Genomic DNA, 17,607 nt, shown 5'->3' on the forward strand with positions numbered 1-17,607 from the left:
TGGCTCATCTGATCTAAATTTGATTAAAGTCCTGATCTAGCTGAGAGATCTCCTGCAACCAGTTTTTTTTTTTATAACTGTGTGGTTCAGACAAGTACCTCCACTGAGAAGGGAGGTGAGTTAGGAAGCAAGAAAGAAAAACCTTGTCAGGAGTGCTGCTGGCTGTAATTGCTGATCTATTGCTCAGTCCCCCACGCAGAAACAGGACAGGCCACAGCTACTCCCAGCACTGGGGAGGATGGGACATTATCCAGGGGGGAGATGGTCACCTGCCTGCTTAATGTTAATGAAGACACCGAGCTATTAAGTCCATTCTGCCTCACTTACTCCTCCCCTTGACCTCTTCCTCCCCCCAAACCTGGTCTTGATCGTTTTCTGGAAAGAAACAGGCGAGAGGAGCTCTGCTGCTACTGCCACGAGATGAATAATTTACAGAGCAGAGAGCCAAGGCCAGACCAGCTTTCATAGTAAATAAAAACAGTTCTTTGTTGTCAAAAGGAGAACTGGATCCTTGGCACGGTCTGGTGACAAAGCAAAGCTCCATATGTGGGGAGACAGCCGCAAGAGGCTGAAAGCATCTGCTGGGATATGCCTTAGAAATAACTCTCCTGGAGCAGTGAGCACTCAGGACAGAGCACCCCAAAGAGCACTTTGGTTTGCTCGGGGTGGAGGTTGCTCCTGCGATGCGGAGCTTTGCCCCCATGTGATTTCAATCCCATTCTGGCACTCGTATTTTGTCCTCTGCTGGCAGAGCAGTGGCTCAGGCAGCCTGGCTCTGGTTAAGGCCTCTCTTCCCACTCCCCCACCCCTCGTTGTTACTAAGCAGGGCTTTTCTGTTTCGTCTCACTTCTCTTTTATTATGGCAAAGCCACTATAAAACTATCAAGTGGAACTGGCCGAAAAACGGTGTTTCCAGTGCCTTGAAAATGTACTGATTTAAATACATATATATAACATTTGGGTTTTATCCAAATTGAACAGAAACCTTTTTCAGGTTGTTTTTTTTTTTTTTTTAAAGGAGAGCAGTTTCCAGGAAGCCAGAAGCTCCCCAGACCCTGCTGCAGCCTCCCAGTGAAGCTCATGTCAGAGCTTGTCAGGCTCAGGGGGCAGCTGCAGAGCTCCCTGCATCCCTGGCCTTGGGGCAAATCCACCAGCTGCATCCGCTCGGGAGCCAGGGACTTGTGCACACTGTGCTTCTCCTGTCCTGGAAGAGATCTGCCAGGAGTACAGGTGGGTTTCCTTAAGCTCTCTTCCTCAGGCATGGGGGGGAAAGTCAACTGTGCTCAGCTCAGTTCCAGCAAAATAAGCCAGGTTTAAGGAAGGATGTTTCATGGGAACGTTTCTGACCAGCTCAATTCTCTGGGATAAACCATCAAAGAAGAAACTCGTTGGCTGGATGAGCATTTTCTTTGCAGGGATATCTGATCCATCTGCAACTTGGCTTCCCTCTCAGGAGCATCCAGTCCCAGTGATTCTTCCTCGTTGGTGTTGGCTGCCAACAAATACACTTCCATGTGGAAATGACAAGACCACGACCACCTCACCAGTGCTAATGGTTGCTGGGGTGATGTCAGAGGGACACAGTCCCAAACATCCAAACTGCTGCTTTTAAAAGCAGAAGGAAGATGTTGGTACCACCTTATGACCTTGCTGGGTGTATCTTCCCTTCACACACTCGGGCCTGGTGATGAGAACATCCATAAATTAATAATCTGGATTACCTTAAAACAGATTCCTCTGAGTCAGCCCATATGGTTGTGACGAGCTGGTGAAGCATACAGCATGCTGCAGCTTGGCATCGTGCCTGCAGCTCCTTCCTGTGAAATGGGCAGCTTTTAGAGCCATTTAATCACACTTAAACAAGCTTTTTATCTCATTTGTTCTGCGTCATAACTCTCCCTCCAAACACTATAAACTGCTGTGGCAATACCATGAAGTACAGGCCAGCCTCACATTTTAGAGTCATCTGCCTGGCTCTCACAGTTTGTTTAAATCAGTGTTTCATGACAAATATCTGTTTTCTGCAGATTTTTTTTTTTTTTTTAATGCAGCTCATTTTCCACACACAGCCCTAAGTTCATTTTCTCATGGTGAAGTCATCACCCTTTTCAGCCACCACATCCTCAGGCTGCAGGTGCAATTCCAATGCCTCCAGCTGTCTGGAAATGGTACCAACAGGAACATGTCAGGATTCCCACTGCCCAAGGGACCCCCAAACATGGCACAGATGGCTCTGTGTTACCTGCTGCTCTGCACAGAGGGTATGGGTAAGATGCTTTTTTCTCTTTCTTTCCATGTTCAGCCTCCCTGTGCAGCCTGGATGTCTCAGCCCTTACACAGGGAGATTCCTGCTATTTGTTTTGGTGTCAGGGGTGATATACAAAAGCCCCATAGTGATGGGTGCAGAAATACACTTCATGTTGATAAGCAAACCAAGGAAGTAGCTCCATGAAGAGTGTCTGCCATAGGGGCTTCAGGAATGACAATGACCCTGCTACATGGGTATTCACAGGTCACTTTTACCCTTCATTTACATCAAAACACCTCAACAGTGGCAAAACTTCCCTTCCACATTTGTGACACTCTGTTTCACCCTGTGACAAATCCCAAGAGCAAACCAGGATTAACTGGGTGCCCAACCTTGCACCTGAGCCTGCCAGCTCCCTCTATCCAACAGAAGTTGCCTGTCACAGAACCTCAAGAGTTAAAATACCCAGATAAGCTTTAACCTCCTGAGTGAGAAGGAGAAAGACATCTGCTTTTTATATTCACAGCCCAGCATCTCTGTGCTCCAGTTCTGAAAAGTCTGCATTCCATATCAACAGAGAAGTCCTCATAATTTATGCAATGATATACCAACATATTTAAAGGGTTATATTTTACTCTAATGAGAGAAATAAGATATCAGTTCCTTCACATGAGGAAGGAAGAGTCCTTATAATAAACACCAAGTGGGCACCTCTGATTTTTTTTTTTTTTTAAGAGCAAAGATATTGTGACAGCAAAGACTTTGAGCTCTAGCTACCTACCAAACAAATCTTCACCAAAACAGACGTGGACACTGTAAGAACATCGTGGGAATTGAAAGATGCAAATTGATTTCAATAAGGCAAATCAGTAGAAAAGCAAGACTGAGAATTTGTTGCTTGTCTCTCTGCATCTTTGGGTAAGTGAGGTTATGCCCAGTGAGGCTGAATTAACCTTTCTTGCTTGTGCTGCCTTTTCTGTAGTCATTATCCTTCCCACACTCTCAAAATAAAACGTTTTCTTGGAAGAGGAAGGACTAAAATCTCCAAGAGGAAAGGCAGAAAGAGTTCCCATCTATAGAAAGATTCAAAATTGCAAAAGATCTGCAAAAGATCCCAGGTAAATACAAATGGTAGAAGAACCTACAGGTGAAGGAGAGAGATCAAACAGCAGCAGCAATGTAGGAAGAGGAGGTTCTCTTATTTTGATGGTTTCCCACTGGGAAAATATAACTTTTAGACAGCAAAAATAAATGGAAATCTTCATTTCTGCTGCAGTGCTAAATGGCTTTTAGCTGCAGATGAGACACTCAGGGAACCAAAAGTAAAAGGCATGTTCAAGAAGAGGGAACAAAACAAATGAAGTGGAAATCACCCCCAAAAATATCCTGTTCATGCTGCAGATCCTGTCCAGCTGTAAACGATGTAACAGCCTTTCTGTGTAAGGCTGCATTTGTTCATATACTTGAGTATTTAAATAATTTACCTAAATGATACTAATTTATTAACTTTAGAAGTATTTGTACTGACCCACAAAACCAAACAAGTTAAACCATGAAAAGTCAGCATACTAAAAAGAAAAATAATTTTAGAAATTGTTAAAAATACCCAAATAAGGCAATAAAGACAAGATGAAATTCCAGTTCCACTCTGTGCCATTGTCTTAGAGACGGTCACAAAGGTCCATTCAACCCAAGATCACACTTGCATAGGAGGAAGTCCTCTTTATGCACTGTTAATTGCTTCAACAATCTATAAAATTAATGGGCAAACGAACCACATTTACAGTGATTGTATTCCAGATATTATTTGCATTTAACAGAATGCCCTTTGTTGGGAATTCCCAGACTCATGAACTGTTTGGGACAAAGCAGGACATACACCAGGGAATGTGCCTCGACCCCACAACTGCACCACAGACAGGGACACACATCCCTCATTCAGAGCTGCTTGGGGACAGAGGCCTTTCACCACCCTGTTGTTCCTAAATCCTGCATTTTTGTGCTTCTGAGAAGGAGAAAAAAGGAGGGCAGGGCAGCCAAGGTCCCTCCCCAGGGCTGGTGGAAGCAGTCCTTGCCCCTGGCTGTGAGGCACCCTCAGCTCTCCCAGCCTGACACAACTCACTGCTCCCACTTGGCATGCAAGGAACACCCAAAACAAAGATAGGGACAACTCAGATTTGCTGACAAACACTTCTCTGCCAAACACCAGAGCCCAAGCCAAGCTGCATCTCCATATTCACCCTCATAATTCACCACTCATTTCAGTTCAACCTATTGATTTTTGAAGGAGGAAAGAAACGTCTTCTTTTTGACTAGAAATTTTCGAGGTATTAAGAACTTACTTTGCTATCTCTTCTCCCATCTGTGATATAGAAGTAAATCTTCCTTAAATCTTTCTCTCTCCCTTGACTCATCTCATACATTCCTTCACTTGAAAATCCAGATTCTCATCCGTTCCAGGCCTCTTTCCATGCCAGATTCTTGGGGAAGAATTTTCTCAGTAAGGAGCTGGATTTCTCCCTTTTCTCCTTGCTTATTTTCCCAGGTCAAATCCACATCTTCCTGTTGGATGTACTAATTACCATTTTGTTGCCACTCTCCATGCACATTCCCATTTCCCTTCTGTTGCATTCAGGCTTCCACTTACTAGTTTCTCATTTCTGCTGAGTTTACTTAGGCTCTTTTTTATTCTTTATCCATATTATCCCCCCTCCTCTCTTTTGGCTGGTATTTTTCAGATTGGACAAAGTAGCCATTTCTCTTATTGCAAGCACAGGCAGGTGTTTTGCATGTTTTAGATAAAGCTGTGGGCATCTGACTGAGTCTGAACAAATATAGATGTAAATACAAGCCAAAACTTGTGTTTCCAAGCAGGAGCAAAAGCATGACAATAAATTTCCCCTTTTCAGAAGAAACTCCATTTAAAGAGCAATAATTTAGGGAGCCAATGCATGAACCAAATCCAACTTCTTCTCATGATGAGCAAGTGGGGAAAGGGGACAAATAAAATCTGGGCAGAAAACGCCATGGAGAAACGTGACCCACACATTGTTATTTGTCTGAGAACCACCAAGGGGAATGACAGCTCTTCTAATGTCTTCTGTGGCCCAGGATCCCACTTGGAATGCTGGGGCCTGACCCTTAAATGTCCAGATGCCTCTGGAAACCTGCAGGTTCTCCTCACCAAGGACAGGATTCAGTAGGCAGGGTGGTTACCTGCTCTCCAAAGGTTTGCAAGCCCTACTCCAGAAAAGTGTCAGCTGCATCCCGGACACTGAGATTCCCTTTTGGTCAAAGATTATAAAAAGCAGCAGGCAAATCAGTTGCCATCAATCATTTCTAATGGCACAGAAGGCTTTAAAACAGCAGTCAAAGGTAAGAGTAATTAAAGACATAAGTATATATGGGAACTGGGATGGAGTACAACTTTGGGATTTGCCAGACAGATACTCATTTCCTCTGGCTTCTTTGCTAGAGAATTCCTAGAGGACATAGAGTGAATCCAATTGATCTGGACTTCAGTAATGTATGTCACACAGGGCCACATGGAAAATGGCTCTTTACAGGAAAAAATAGGAATTTGTACAAGTTCTGAAAAAGTGCATGAAGTGTTGATTTGTATGAAAGGAAACACATTATGTGAAAAGGAAATTCTTTGACTAAAGGGAATTACTCATGGAGCTCTTCAGTGCTGGGTATTGGGAATGTTGCAGGGAATTCTCATTAGTGACCATGGCATGTAATGTAAGAAATGTGCTAATGAAGGTTGCTGATGACCCTAGGTTCAGAAATGCTCCAGAGTGGAGAACAAGATTAGCACTAACTGGATGATCTTGAGGCAAGAAGTCACAGAAAATGGGCAGAAATTTGTGATGCAAGAGGTGAGGCACCATATTACTGCAGTCTCTGAGGAGGGAAGACTGGGAGCACTGGATAACAACATCTGAAAGGAAGGACTCTGAGCTCAGCAGAAAAGGAAACCCTTTTCAGGAGCAGAAAGCAGAAAGAGAGTGGCCTAATTTGTACCCCAAATCAAATCTGGTTGAAATGAAACACGGGGCTCAAAGCACACAGGCCAGAAAACCTTGTAGAGTCTCATCCCGTGTCTGGGAATAACAAGGCAAAAAGGTCCAACAGGCTGCTAAACCTAAAGACACTTGTTTTTACCACCAGCCATCAGTGAAGGACCAGAATCTCCTCCCCTTGACATCAGCTTTCACTGATGATGGCATTTTCATGGCCACCTGCACCCAGGCATGCTCTGCACATTCCCCGACTGCCAAAAATGCCCCGGGCTTCAAAGGTGAGAGGCAGCTCTGGGGTGGGACTTGCAGCATGTGCAGAGGAGGTGCAGCCTGGGAAGTGGGAAGTGTTGCAGACCTGGATTTTAGAAGGCCTTGATAATGATCTGTGAGATGTGGCAACAACAGGGAACACTCTGGGGCTGTGTGTCGGGAAGCACCAAACATCCACTGAGCATTCACAAGGGAGGGTGACAGCAAGCACAAGGTGCCCCCAAAAGCCATGAGCACTTCAGCACCAGCAGGATGTTAAAATCAAGTGAGCAGTCTCATAAAAGAGGTGGTAAGAAGCCAAAAATGAGTGAGGTTTCTACAAAACTCCCGTCTTTCTGTGATTTGACGTCTTAGAGAGAAACAGACTTTTTTTTTTTTTTTTTTTTGCTTTTAAAGTAAAAACATCCCTTGCTGTGAACACAGCCTAAATATTCCAGCATCCTGTTGTTGTATCCAGTCCAGGAAGTGAAACCAAGGCCCTGGGTCTGTAATTGGGGCCACATGGATGTCCCTGTGCTCACGCTGGAATGTTCTGACTCCAGCAGCCCAGCCATGTGGCTCCAGGTGACAGCTGAGCCAAGGTACCCAAGTTGCTTCACCATGACCCTGGACAAGTCATGGTGAGCCTTTAGCTCAGCTCCCCATCTGCCAGCCTGAGGTGATCATCCAGCACTCACCTGCTTAGAGCTCATCAGGGTAGAGAATGTGTTTTCTAGATGAACATGCAAGAGGACCCTCATTTTGGCTAAGGCAACCAAGATGCTACAGTAATTATAGATATCGTAGAAATAGAGCCCTATTATAGAAATTATTATAATGAAGAAGCAGTGGCTATTCTCCTGAAAAGTCCAGGCACTCAGGGTTTTCATGTTTTTGTTTTTTGGAACAGACTAATCACTTTCACATCATAAACAAATAATGTTTTTAATAGATTCCATACTTGTGGAACTTTTACAACTAACATGCAGCAAAGCTCCTGCCCTTCACAGGCCTGCTTTTTTTTTTTTTTTTTTTTTTTTTTTCTGAAATAGCAAAGTATATTCTGCAGCAAATTAAGTGTGATTCACGTGGCATTTTGTACGAGCGCGCTGTGGACGTGGCCTATGAAACAAGCTTTGTTAGAATTCTGTAGCTCTTATGTTCATTTTTTTTTTCCTTTTTTTTTTTGGTGCTTATAATTCTAAATATGTTTTTGCTGCAGTTTCATCTAGGGAACAACAGGGGAGCCTTTCTCTGTGCAGGATAACACCCATGAATTCCCACCAGTGCAATAACTGATGGGAGGAGTGGGATGCTGCCCTGTGCTTCCATCCTGCCCCAGGGCAGAGAAACTGAGAGCAGAACCAACCCTCACAAAGGCTCATGGGAGATCCCACAGATAAGTTCAAGTCCTGATGAGCCTCTAGGACTCAAAAATTAATGTGTGCTTTCCCAGATTACTCTGAATTTCTTGTTGTGCTCATACCCATCATGTTTTCAGGCAGCAATAATCCCATGGGATGAAGCTTGGGGAATTCCCATGGATGAGGTGGCATCACCACCACAGAGACCCCTTATTACTTTTTTGCTGCATTCAGTATCTCTGCATCTATTTGAAAAACTCAGTTCTCTGGAGAAAGGCCCAGTTTAGAGTGACCTAGGGCAAAGAAAGGCTCTGTTGGGTGACCTTACTTATCATACCCAGAAATCCCAGCTACAGAACCTCTGTTGGCATGAAGAAAAAAAAAATAACCCCAGCACTTATGTGCCTAACATAAAACATACTGGACTGAGAGGCCCAGAGAAAGGTGGTGGAGACAAGATTAATGGTTTTAACTGGGAGTGAAATCCAGTAATTAAGTAGTGACCCATGACACTTGAGAAGCAGTAACAGTTTGTTGACCACAAGAATGATTGCTCAGAGCACCTTCTTAATGTTGTAAATGTGAAAATGATTTACAGCATGACCAACAGGGAAAAAAAAAAAAACCAAGTTAGCAGGCAGACAGGATTGACAGTGGTAATTGTTCCTGACTGCATACACATGTGGAGGTAGGAAAGTAGAAATACTTTTGCTGTGTAGCATGGTAGCTATATATCAAAATTACCAACAGCAAGGGACTCAAACTCCTCGAGCTGAGGTGATTAAAAAGAGTGCCAACACCACTCACAACACCGCAACAAACAAGAAGCCTGGAAGGGGTGAAGGCTTCACTCTGGATTTCAGCAGGGTTGGTTTGCCTTGGATCTGGAGCTGTGATAGGATCAGAGTCTTGGGGACAGAGCAAACAAACCAAATTATTAGTATCCAAAATAGGCCTCGGTACACAAATGGCTCTTCTTCTGAAGAAGTAGGAAGAATCTCAGGGGATTTCAGCAACATCTGAAAGCAAAAATTGATTCAGATTTAGCAACAGTGAGGTTTAATTGGAAGCCAACAGAGAACTAGCCAAGTGCTTAGGAAGAACACAGCACGTGTCTTGCAGTGAACTTTGCTCTGAGGGTGGTGATGGCCAGCCTGGCAGTGGTTCCTTTTGTGGTCCTGAGAGAAATTATGAATATCAGAATGCCTGTAAAACAGGAAAGCAATTGAGTCTTCTGCCCCTTGGCCTCAGCTGGTCTCACTGGCCATTCTCTGGGGGAGGGATGGTCTTCTGCAACATAGCCTAAGGTCTGCTGTCTCAGGATGAAGTCTTTACGCTACCATCAGAAAAAAGAAAAGTTTGTGCTGCCCAAGTTTGGAAATGCTCTCTTTATTTAGTGTCAGAGAAATGGCTCTGCAGCTTACGAGAGAGTTCAGTAAAACGCTCATGGAAAGAGCTGGAGAGCTGGAGAACAGTCTCCTTTCCAGATATTTCTTCTTTTGCACCTGAACCTCAGCTTTATCTTCTTTTTGTGAATGATCACATCTTGCTGGGTCAAGGCAAGGAGGTTTTTCTGAACAGAGCAGAGATATTCAGTGCACCCCAGGGTCACACCAAACATCCCACCCACACCAAGCACCTCCAGCCACCAGCTCTTGGGATGACCTGGACTGCCGCTCAGCAACCCCAGCACAAAGCTGCTCTTCTCCCTTCTCCTAAAGGAAAGGCAGTGCAGGAGATGTAGAAGTGACAGGAGCACAGGTCACCATGAGGCTGAGCAGAAGAAAGAGCAGGGTCTTGTTTCAAATGTAATTATTTTTATGCTCAGCTTTTTCGGCATCTCTCAAGGCCTCAGCTCCACCATCTCCTGTTAAAAGCTACTCGGGTTTGTTGTGTTTTTTAATATGGCCATAACCCCATTTTATGTAGAAGGGGAAATGCTGGCTCCCTGTGGCTTTCATGGATTTTCATATTGGTGTAATTCAAACAATATGATGGCTCAACTTGACGTCGTTTCCTGGCTGCACTGGGGCTCGTGGTAAGCCAGAGTTTAAACTTTATTGGGGCACGTGATGGAGCAGCAGCCAGCACCACTGAGAGCCCTGAGGAAAGCAAACAGTGGCCAGGCTGGTCAGCTCAGCCCAGCAAGGACACTTTGTCCTCCAGGTTGGTGCCTTCTGCCCAGCTGAGCCACCCAAAAATCTTCCCTCTCCATCCAGTGAGATGGAAACATGCAAAGGGCCACAAGCACGTGCACAGAGACTAAAGACACCAACTCCACACCCTCTGCAACGGGCAAGAAGAAAGCACAGGTACAAAATGTCTGTACTGCATTGGCTTTTTGTGACCCCAAAGCTAGTCTGAATTCTCCTCGGAGTCCTCAGAGTGTCAGGAGAGTTGGTCTTTTGTTCCAGTGAGGACAAGAAGCATTTGCACTCTGGTTTTAATTATAATTGGAGGTGGAAAGACAACCAAAACACTTGAAGAATTAAGGTTAAGAAGGAAGAGGTGAACAAAAATGGTGTCGTGGCATTTGTGCCTGTCTCCAGTTGTAAGCATTTTAAACAAATGCCTGTCTTTGTGTCGGGTGTTTGCACATCCCTGAACATGAACACATCTAAGAGGCAGGGCTGGTAGCACAACCTCTTACTCAGCTTGCCAAACATTTCCAATTATAAAGCCCTGTTTTCAATTGCTAATAACTTTGTTAAACTTAAACCACTTGGGCTTCAATTTTCCATGCCAAGTGTCTGCCTTGGGCTGAATTTTTTGTTATCCCTTCTTTTTTTTTTTTTTTTTTTTTTTTTTTTTTAAGCTGTCAGCCAATAAAAAGGTTCAGCTGTTTCAAAGAAGATGGCTAGGGAAAATACAGGGCCTTGCAACACAGAAATATCCTAGGAAATTTGTCTTGCAAAATTCTGGAATCTTCCTGTTGTGTGGAAAGAACTAGAAATCTGAAGTATTGAAAAACTTTATCAAATCTGAAACAGCAAAATTGTTCTGAAAACCCTTTTCATACCCAAGCAATACCTCTTACATCTCTGCAACTCCATCTTTTCTGGACATGTTTTAGCCTTTTGCCCTGCTGGCCATGGCACGACAGTTTGATCTCTCCATCATCACCCAATTGCACTCAGATTAGGGCCAGAGAACTTGGTTTTCTTTCATCCCAACTCTCCTATCAGCCACCATCCTTCCCTTCCCAAAGGCAGCCATCCTTGCTTTAACCTGCCACCTCTCCCTCTGCATCCCTGCATTTTCCAGTTCCAGCAGGGAATGCAAAGCGAGGTACAGTGTAAAAATAAAGCCCCTCCTTATAAAACCCACGTGATAGCAAAGATGTGCCATTTCCCCTTCTCCCCCCGTGCAGCAGTACCTTCGGGATCCCTGGAGTCTGCCCACTTATTAATATCCCCAAAGCCCACATCTGTTTCCGATCGCTTTATGTGGATGGGATTTAATAACAAATATGTTCCCCATCAATCCTGGCCCTTGCCGTGCCTACAGTCCCTAACAGGCTTACGTATTTTCTGAGCAGATCAGATGTTCTCTGTGGTTTGTTTGTCAGATCTGCTGTTTGGTGACTTTCTTCTGGCAAATGGGGTCTGAAATGTAAAACGTGTCGGGAAGTATCACGGAGCCACCAGCACTGCTGGGTCCAGGGAAGCACAGTGAGACAGGCATCCTGCAGCCCCACGTTTGCTGGATTTAGATTCCTGCCCTGATACACAGATATTCCAAATGGGAGGTTCACATTCCTCCTCGTAACACGCTCCTGGGAGATGTTGGACACGAGGCAAATGATACTTGTGTACCTCTGGGACCCAGAGGTGCCTCCCATGGCATTGAAATGCAGCTGAAAAAGTCATTCATACAGGCAAGTGTGGGAGGATTTCAGCCTGACAGGACTAAACAGAGGGTGCAGAGTTCTCTGCTGTCCTGTTTCTTAAAAGGTGGAGGAACCACTGAAATAATCCAGGTCTAACGCCCCCTAACATCCACTTAAAAGATCTAGGAGAAATGCTACAGTTCAGAGGGTTGTGAAACTGGAGATTCTGTGAAAAGCACTGAAAAGGAGGAAAAGAAAACAGTTTAATGTGCTTTTCAGGTGGTCCTTCCCATGCACAGGTCTGGAAATAGAGCTGGACTAGAATGTCAGTGTGGTGGTTGCTGATATCAGGTGGGGTTTGGGAGCCTCAATACAGCTCAGGAATATTCAAGAGATGAAAGAGGCCAGAGATGGGAAAATCAGAAGCCCTGCAGTGGGGCTGTAAGCTGGGAGATAGGAAGTGGGAATGCAAACACAGTGGCTTCCAGCAAGGCTGACATGCTCTTAGTGATGAAGAATAGCACACCAGTGGGCCAAAAGACAGGTAGAGAAACACAGGAGCTACCACAATGCAATAAAGATTAAATTCCAATATTTGCTCTGCTTTCTGGGGAAAATGCATCAGTTTGTGATGTTCTAAAATTATAAGTCTTCCTGGTAAAGATTATTTTGAGACACATCACTCCAACTGTCCCTTTCCTACAGACAATTCCATTTAAATGTTGAAAAGATACATTTTCTATTAGGGACAAAAAGCCCAAACCCATGTTTTTGGTAAAAACTCACTAAATTTGGAGGGGAAAGTGGGTGCCCAAAGCTTATCATCCCAGCCAGGGACACACCGCTCCAGCACAGTAGCAGCAGAATTCAGACTGAGGCATAGCCATCAACTCCCACCTCATACATTCAAGAGGCCCAGAGGGAAACCCAGAGCAGTTTAAAACACTGAAATATTGTCTGAAAAAGATGGGGGTTTTCTTTTCTTCATGGTGAAAGCTGCTCTGCCCCCAAACTAGGTGTGCTCAGAGTCAGCCCGCAGGATCCATGGAAGATAACAGCACCATTGACCCTGCAGAACACAGCCTGTGAATATTTCCTTTCCTGTTTTGCTTTCAAACAGCTCTTGCAGCTCTGGGCAGGCTCAGAGGCAGAGATTACACATGGGTTGGAGTTGCTCATCTTGGGGGCAACCAAAGAGAAGGAATTGGAGTATCTTTGAGATAGTTTGCTTTATTTGCACAGGCAAGAGCAAATTGTCTCCTCTCACCTTTTGGGTTGACCCAAACACAGGCTGAATAATCTAAAACCCTGATGGCCATCACGCCTTGTCCCAGCTGACCATCTCTGGCCAGACCTGGCTATGGACAGGTACACATTCCCTGACCAAAGCTGTGCTGATCCCCAATTTCAGAATCCCAATGAGTGTGCTGGAAATCTGGGAGAGCTGCTATCCCCTCTACGGCCTTTTCAGCTGGAGACCTTGCAGGGTGCAAAGTTGAGACCAGGAGAAGCTGAAATAATTATTCAGACCAGATTATGGGCTCTAACAAGGAGCCAGCACAGTGCTGGGCAGTGGGGTATGTGCATGGATGTTCCTATTAAATCCATGTGCTCTGCCACTCGCTTGCAGGAGAAGCACAGCCCACAAGGTCACAAAGACTGAAGAATGTGCATCACCACAAGGGAGAATTTAACCCACCCTCATCCTTCAAATGCCAGGTGGGAGGTTTGACCTTGGGCAGCAGACTCAGGGCCTGTCCCACGGCACAGACACACAAGTGCACAGAGTAGAGGAAGATGAAGTGCTTTTGCAGGTGACCCCAAGCAAAGTGGCAATCCCCAGTGAGCCAGGGTATCAACCATACCAATACCCACTTTGACTCTGCAAGCTGTCCCCTGGGTAGGATTTCCAGGCACACAGGGTCGTATCTTTCACACTTTCGGAGCAGAGCTATAAATTATGGCAGAGGAACTTCAGTCTGCTCACTCCGTGCTCCTGGCGCCTGCTGGGAGGGTTGCTGCTGTTACAGCTCCGAATGGGGAACGTGTGATGTAGGGCTGGGAAGGCGCTTCCCTAACAGCTCCAAGAAGTGGTCACAAATAGGAAGAAACTGCAGTTTCCTACAATATTTAGCATTATATAGGCCCTCAGCAGTGCCACACTTTACTTCTTCATTTCTAGCATCCCCCTTTGAGAGTTCTACCCCACTTCATCATCATAAACATGTCAACAATCAGTCCCTGCGGAGGGCTCTGCTGTTTGTTCTTTGGCTCACATGGAGAAAGCATGTCCCTGCCTCCAGCCCCCAGCACACATTTCTGTATCCTCAAAGGGGCTGGAGTTGGAACGGGGCCATCTTGTGGCTCCCGGACCTTGATAGTTAAGGAAAAAAAAATTTAAAAAAAAAAAAAAATTAAAAAAAAAAAAAAATTGAAGGAAAAAAAAAAAAAAGCAAGGAACATGAACTTGATAAATACGATCAGCTGCCGGGAACGTGCCTGCAGCCTCCTGCTGCTGTTGTTGACATCAGAAAGCTGCGGAGCCTGGGAGACGAGAGGAAGTTTTATTGTCTCGCTCCTACCAGGAGCACGCGATGCTGCTGCAGCTGCCTGGTGCTGCCCCAGCCACCCGCCTGTCACTGAGCAAAAAGGACATCACTTCCCACCTCCTGCACCCCACAGCTTCCCCCTGCCTCTCTCAGAACCTCCCTGGACCTTTTTTGTGGAAACCAGCGTTGGCATGATGTTTCCCCAGAGTAATTTTTTATTACACCTGAATTTTCCTGTCAGCCACCTGACAGCTCCCCGGCCTCCAGGGCTGCTAATTGGGCTAAATTTTGTGGCCAGACTGCTGAGCCCAGGGAGAGGTGCCCCTTCAGGATGCAGCTGTGTGTTGATGCTTTTTCTAGAGTGCCTTCGGCTGGTGGAGCTGGGCAGCCCCAGCTAAAAGTGGTTTCATGTTTTAGGAAGAAAGAGGATCCAAAATTCAGCTCGCTGCTTTGAGTCTGTGTTCCCCATCAGAGCTTAGCAAGGAAGTTCAGGTTTCCTTAAACTTCACCAACGCAGCGAGTTGGTCTATCAAAGGACCAGGAGTGAATTTCATTAATATTCATGGGGAAGAAAGAAAGCCCATACTAGTTTAATACATATATTATCTAAATACTAATTCAAGCAACTGAGCTGAAAAGAGATGAAAACTCCTTGGGGGAAAGGGAATTTGAAGCAGTGCAGCATTTCAGCAGGGGCATGGTGAATAATTTCGCAGTGACAAGTCAAGAATATATGTGATGAAGACAGAAATACCTGAGAAGTTCCTACACAAATGGACTTTCAGAGCTTTTTCACCCTTTTATTTTCTTCCAGGGCGCAATATTCCCTCACTCTTTCAGGTCCATGACATTTGGTATAGGACAGGAGGGAATCATTTTCTTTCATATGCAGAGTTTAGGCCCCCTGAAAGGGGCTGGCTGGACAGTTATGAAGATGTAAACACTCTGCATAGACCCAGAACAAACTTTCCCAGTGCTTTGCTAAAAAAATACGGTGCAGTGCTTGGCTGGCTGGAGCACGGTGAGAGCTCAGTTTTCATGGCTCATTTAGCCAGGGACTTTTCTTCAGGGACAGCCAGCAGGAGCACTGAGCTTGATCACTTTCTTCTGATGCAGGCAACATGTTTCTGAGTTTTGAACTGAAATTGGTTTAATCGACAGGACTTTTTAAGAGGCTTCAAAGTGGTCACCTGGAGAAGAGTTGCCAAATCTGCCCTACTCCAAGACAGCCAAGTCCTTTCTCACACGAACTCAAAGCACTAAAGTCCTTGGAAAAGAACACTTCTGTTCAGAAATACTTTTTTTAAAAAATTGCTTGTCATTCAGCTATGGCTGCGTGGGAATGCCTCCTGGCCTCAGGTTTCCAACACTTTTGTAGAAAATGTTCAGATCTCCCTTCAAAGTAAATGAAAATAATTTTTTCCTTAAAAAAAAAACAAAACACCAAAACCCATTACATTTGGCAGTAACAGAGAGCTCCTCATGAACACTCTGGGCTCTTAATGACCAAAGCCCTCTGGCAGCAGTGTCCAAGCAAGCCCTGCTGTAGGATTGTCAGGGGCACTCAGGTGTGAAGGTGCTGAGAGACCTGTAAGTATCTGGACCAAGAGATGGAAAGAAAATGCAAGACGAAACTTTCCTGAGTAGCCCAAGTGTTCCTCTTCCAAAATCACTAGAAAACCTTTAGTACAAACTCCTCCTCCTCCCTGATTCACCCAGAGACAGATTTAAGTAGCAGTGTGCTTTGCTAAGGAGCTGTAAGGAGGCAGCCTGCTGAGATAAAATGCCACAGCTGAGGGGTCCTGTAGAGACCAGAGCTGCACCACAAGGCGGATATTTTGTTATATTGGTATGACATGGCACATGGAAATGGGAGGAAAGGTGTCTTAGAGCACAGTCAGGGCTGTAGGACACTCAGGCATGTAGGACACGCTGCTCTCTGACACAGGCAGGAAAATGAAAGGCAAAACCGTCTCGCTCAGCTTCTCACTGCTGTCTCCAGACTCTGTGAGGATCAAGGAGGGAAATGCAGCCCTGTGCTGCTTCATACCCCAGGTGCACAACCCTTCCCATCCCAACTTTATTACTGATGCCCCCTCCGTGCCCCAGCAGCACGTTTGGGGAGCGTTCTCAGCTCCCTGCACGCTTTAATCCCTGTCTGTCCCCTCAGCACTGCCCTGACTGCCCATGGGGGATGAGGGACACACCTGAGCACAACCAGCCCAGGCAGCACCTGCCCTTTTGCATTAGCCCCTGCAGAACCCGCACCTAGAGCTCTTTTACCCCACAAACACCTGCTCCCTAAATTTTCTCCTTGTTCCTGAAACAGCCTTTCCTATCATTACGCAGCTGAAAGAAAATAAACTTTCATGACCGTTTTTATTATTCCATTTAAAGCTTGTTTACCACCTGTTTCACTTCTCTGTTAAAATGTGACACTAATTTGAGCCCAGGCTAACCCCTCCCTTGTCATCAAATCATTGCACTTAGATTAATCTAGACAAAGACTTTTTATTTCTTCCCTATGTAAATCTACTTTCCCCTCCACGCTAGACATGACGCTTGGCAAAGATGCTGAAGAGAGGAGCTTGAAGGAAATGAATAGTATTTTTGATTCTAGAGAAACAAATGTCAAAAGTCAACCTTGAAGAGATAATACAGCTTCAATTGGCTCATATGTTTGTCATGATGCTGTGACTCAATAGAGTTCCAGCAAAAAAAAGAAGCTGTGATTTGAAGCTGTACAAACTGTTGATCGCTTGCATTGTTTGGACTTTTGCAATCAGATCTGTATTTCAGTTAATAAAAATAGGGCAGTTACTCAACATTTTTTATATTCAGGGCAGCAAGCAGACCCTGGTAGACACCAGCCAAGTGCCTCCAGTTAAATGCAATCACATGCAACTACTCTCCTCCCTCTGACAAGGCAGAATTCCTGCAGAAGGGGCTCTCCCTCACTAATCCTGTCATTAAACCTGAAAACCAGATCCTATTATTTTAATATTAATTTAATTCACCTGGCAGTAGCTCACCCCACTCTCGCTGCACACCAGGACAAATCCATGTCTCTTCATCCCAGGTGAAGGGAACCCAAACTGCACCTCAGAGCTGAAACCAGAAACACACACAGGGCAAGTGCTGCACAGCCCTGTGACATGCTCTGTGTTATACCTGTGCTCCAGGCCTTCCCTGAGCACGCCTGCAGGATGCTGGAAGGGTTTAAGGTCTCCCCGATTAAAGCTCTATTTTCCCCCTGGGAAGTCCCACACAGGGTATTATTTTAGTGGTCTGTCAACACAAAGCTTCAGCCTGGCTGGGGTTGTGCCATCCCAGGCATATATTA

At 45.2% G+C, this 17,607-nt stretch overlaps 1 long non-coding RNA gene across 1 annotated transcript; it reads right to left on the reverse strand.

Annotated features, from left to right (window-relative positions):
* Positions 1 to 846: 846 nt before the first annotated feature.
* Positions 847 to 5,456, reverse strand: LOC136365245 (uncharacterized). The gene is made up of 3 exons (XR_010744313.1): positions 4,896 to 5,456; positions 1,722 to 1,817; positions 847 to 1,359 (listed from the first exon to the last, which is right to left on the reverse strand). It is a non-coding gene; the product is annotated as an uncharacterized lncRNA (long non-coding RNA).
* Positions 5,457 to 17,607: the final 12,151 nt, after the last annotated feature.

This window comes from Sylvia atricapilla, chromosome 9 (genome assembly GCF_009819655.1).
Source record: "Sylvia atricapilla isolate bSylAtr1 chromosome 9, bSylAtr1.pri, whole genome shotgun sequence".
Classification (NCBI taxonomy): Eukaryota; Metazoa; Chordata; class Aves; order Passeriformes; family Sylviidae; genus Sylvia; species Sylvia atricapilla.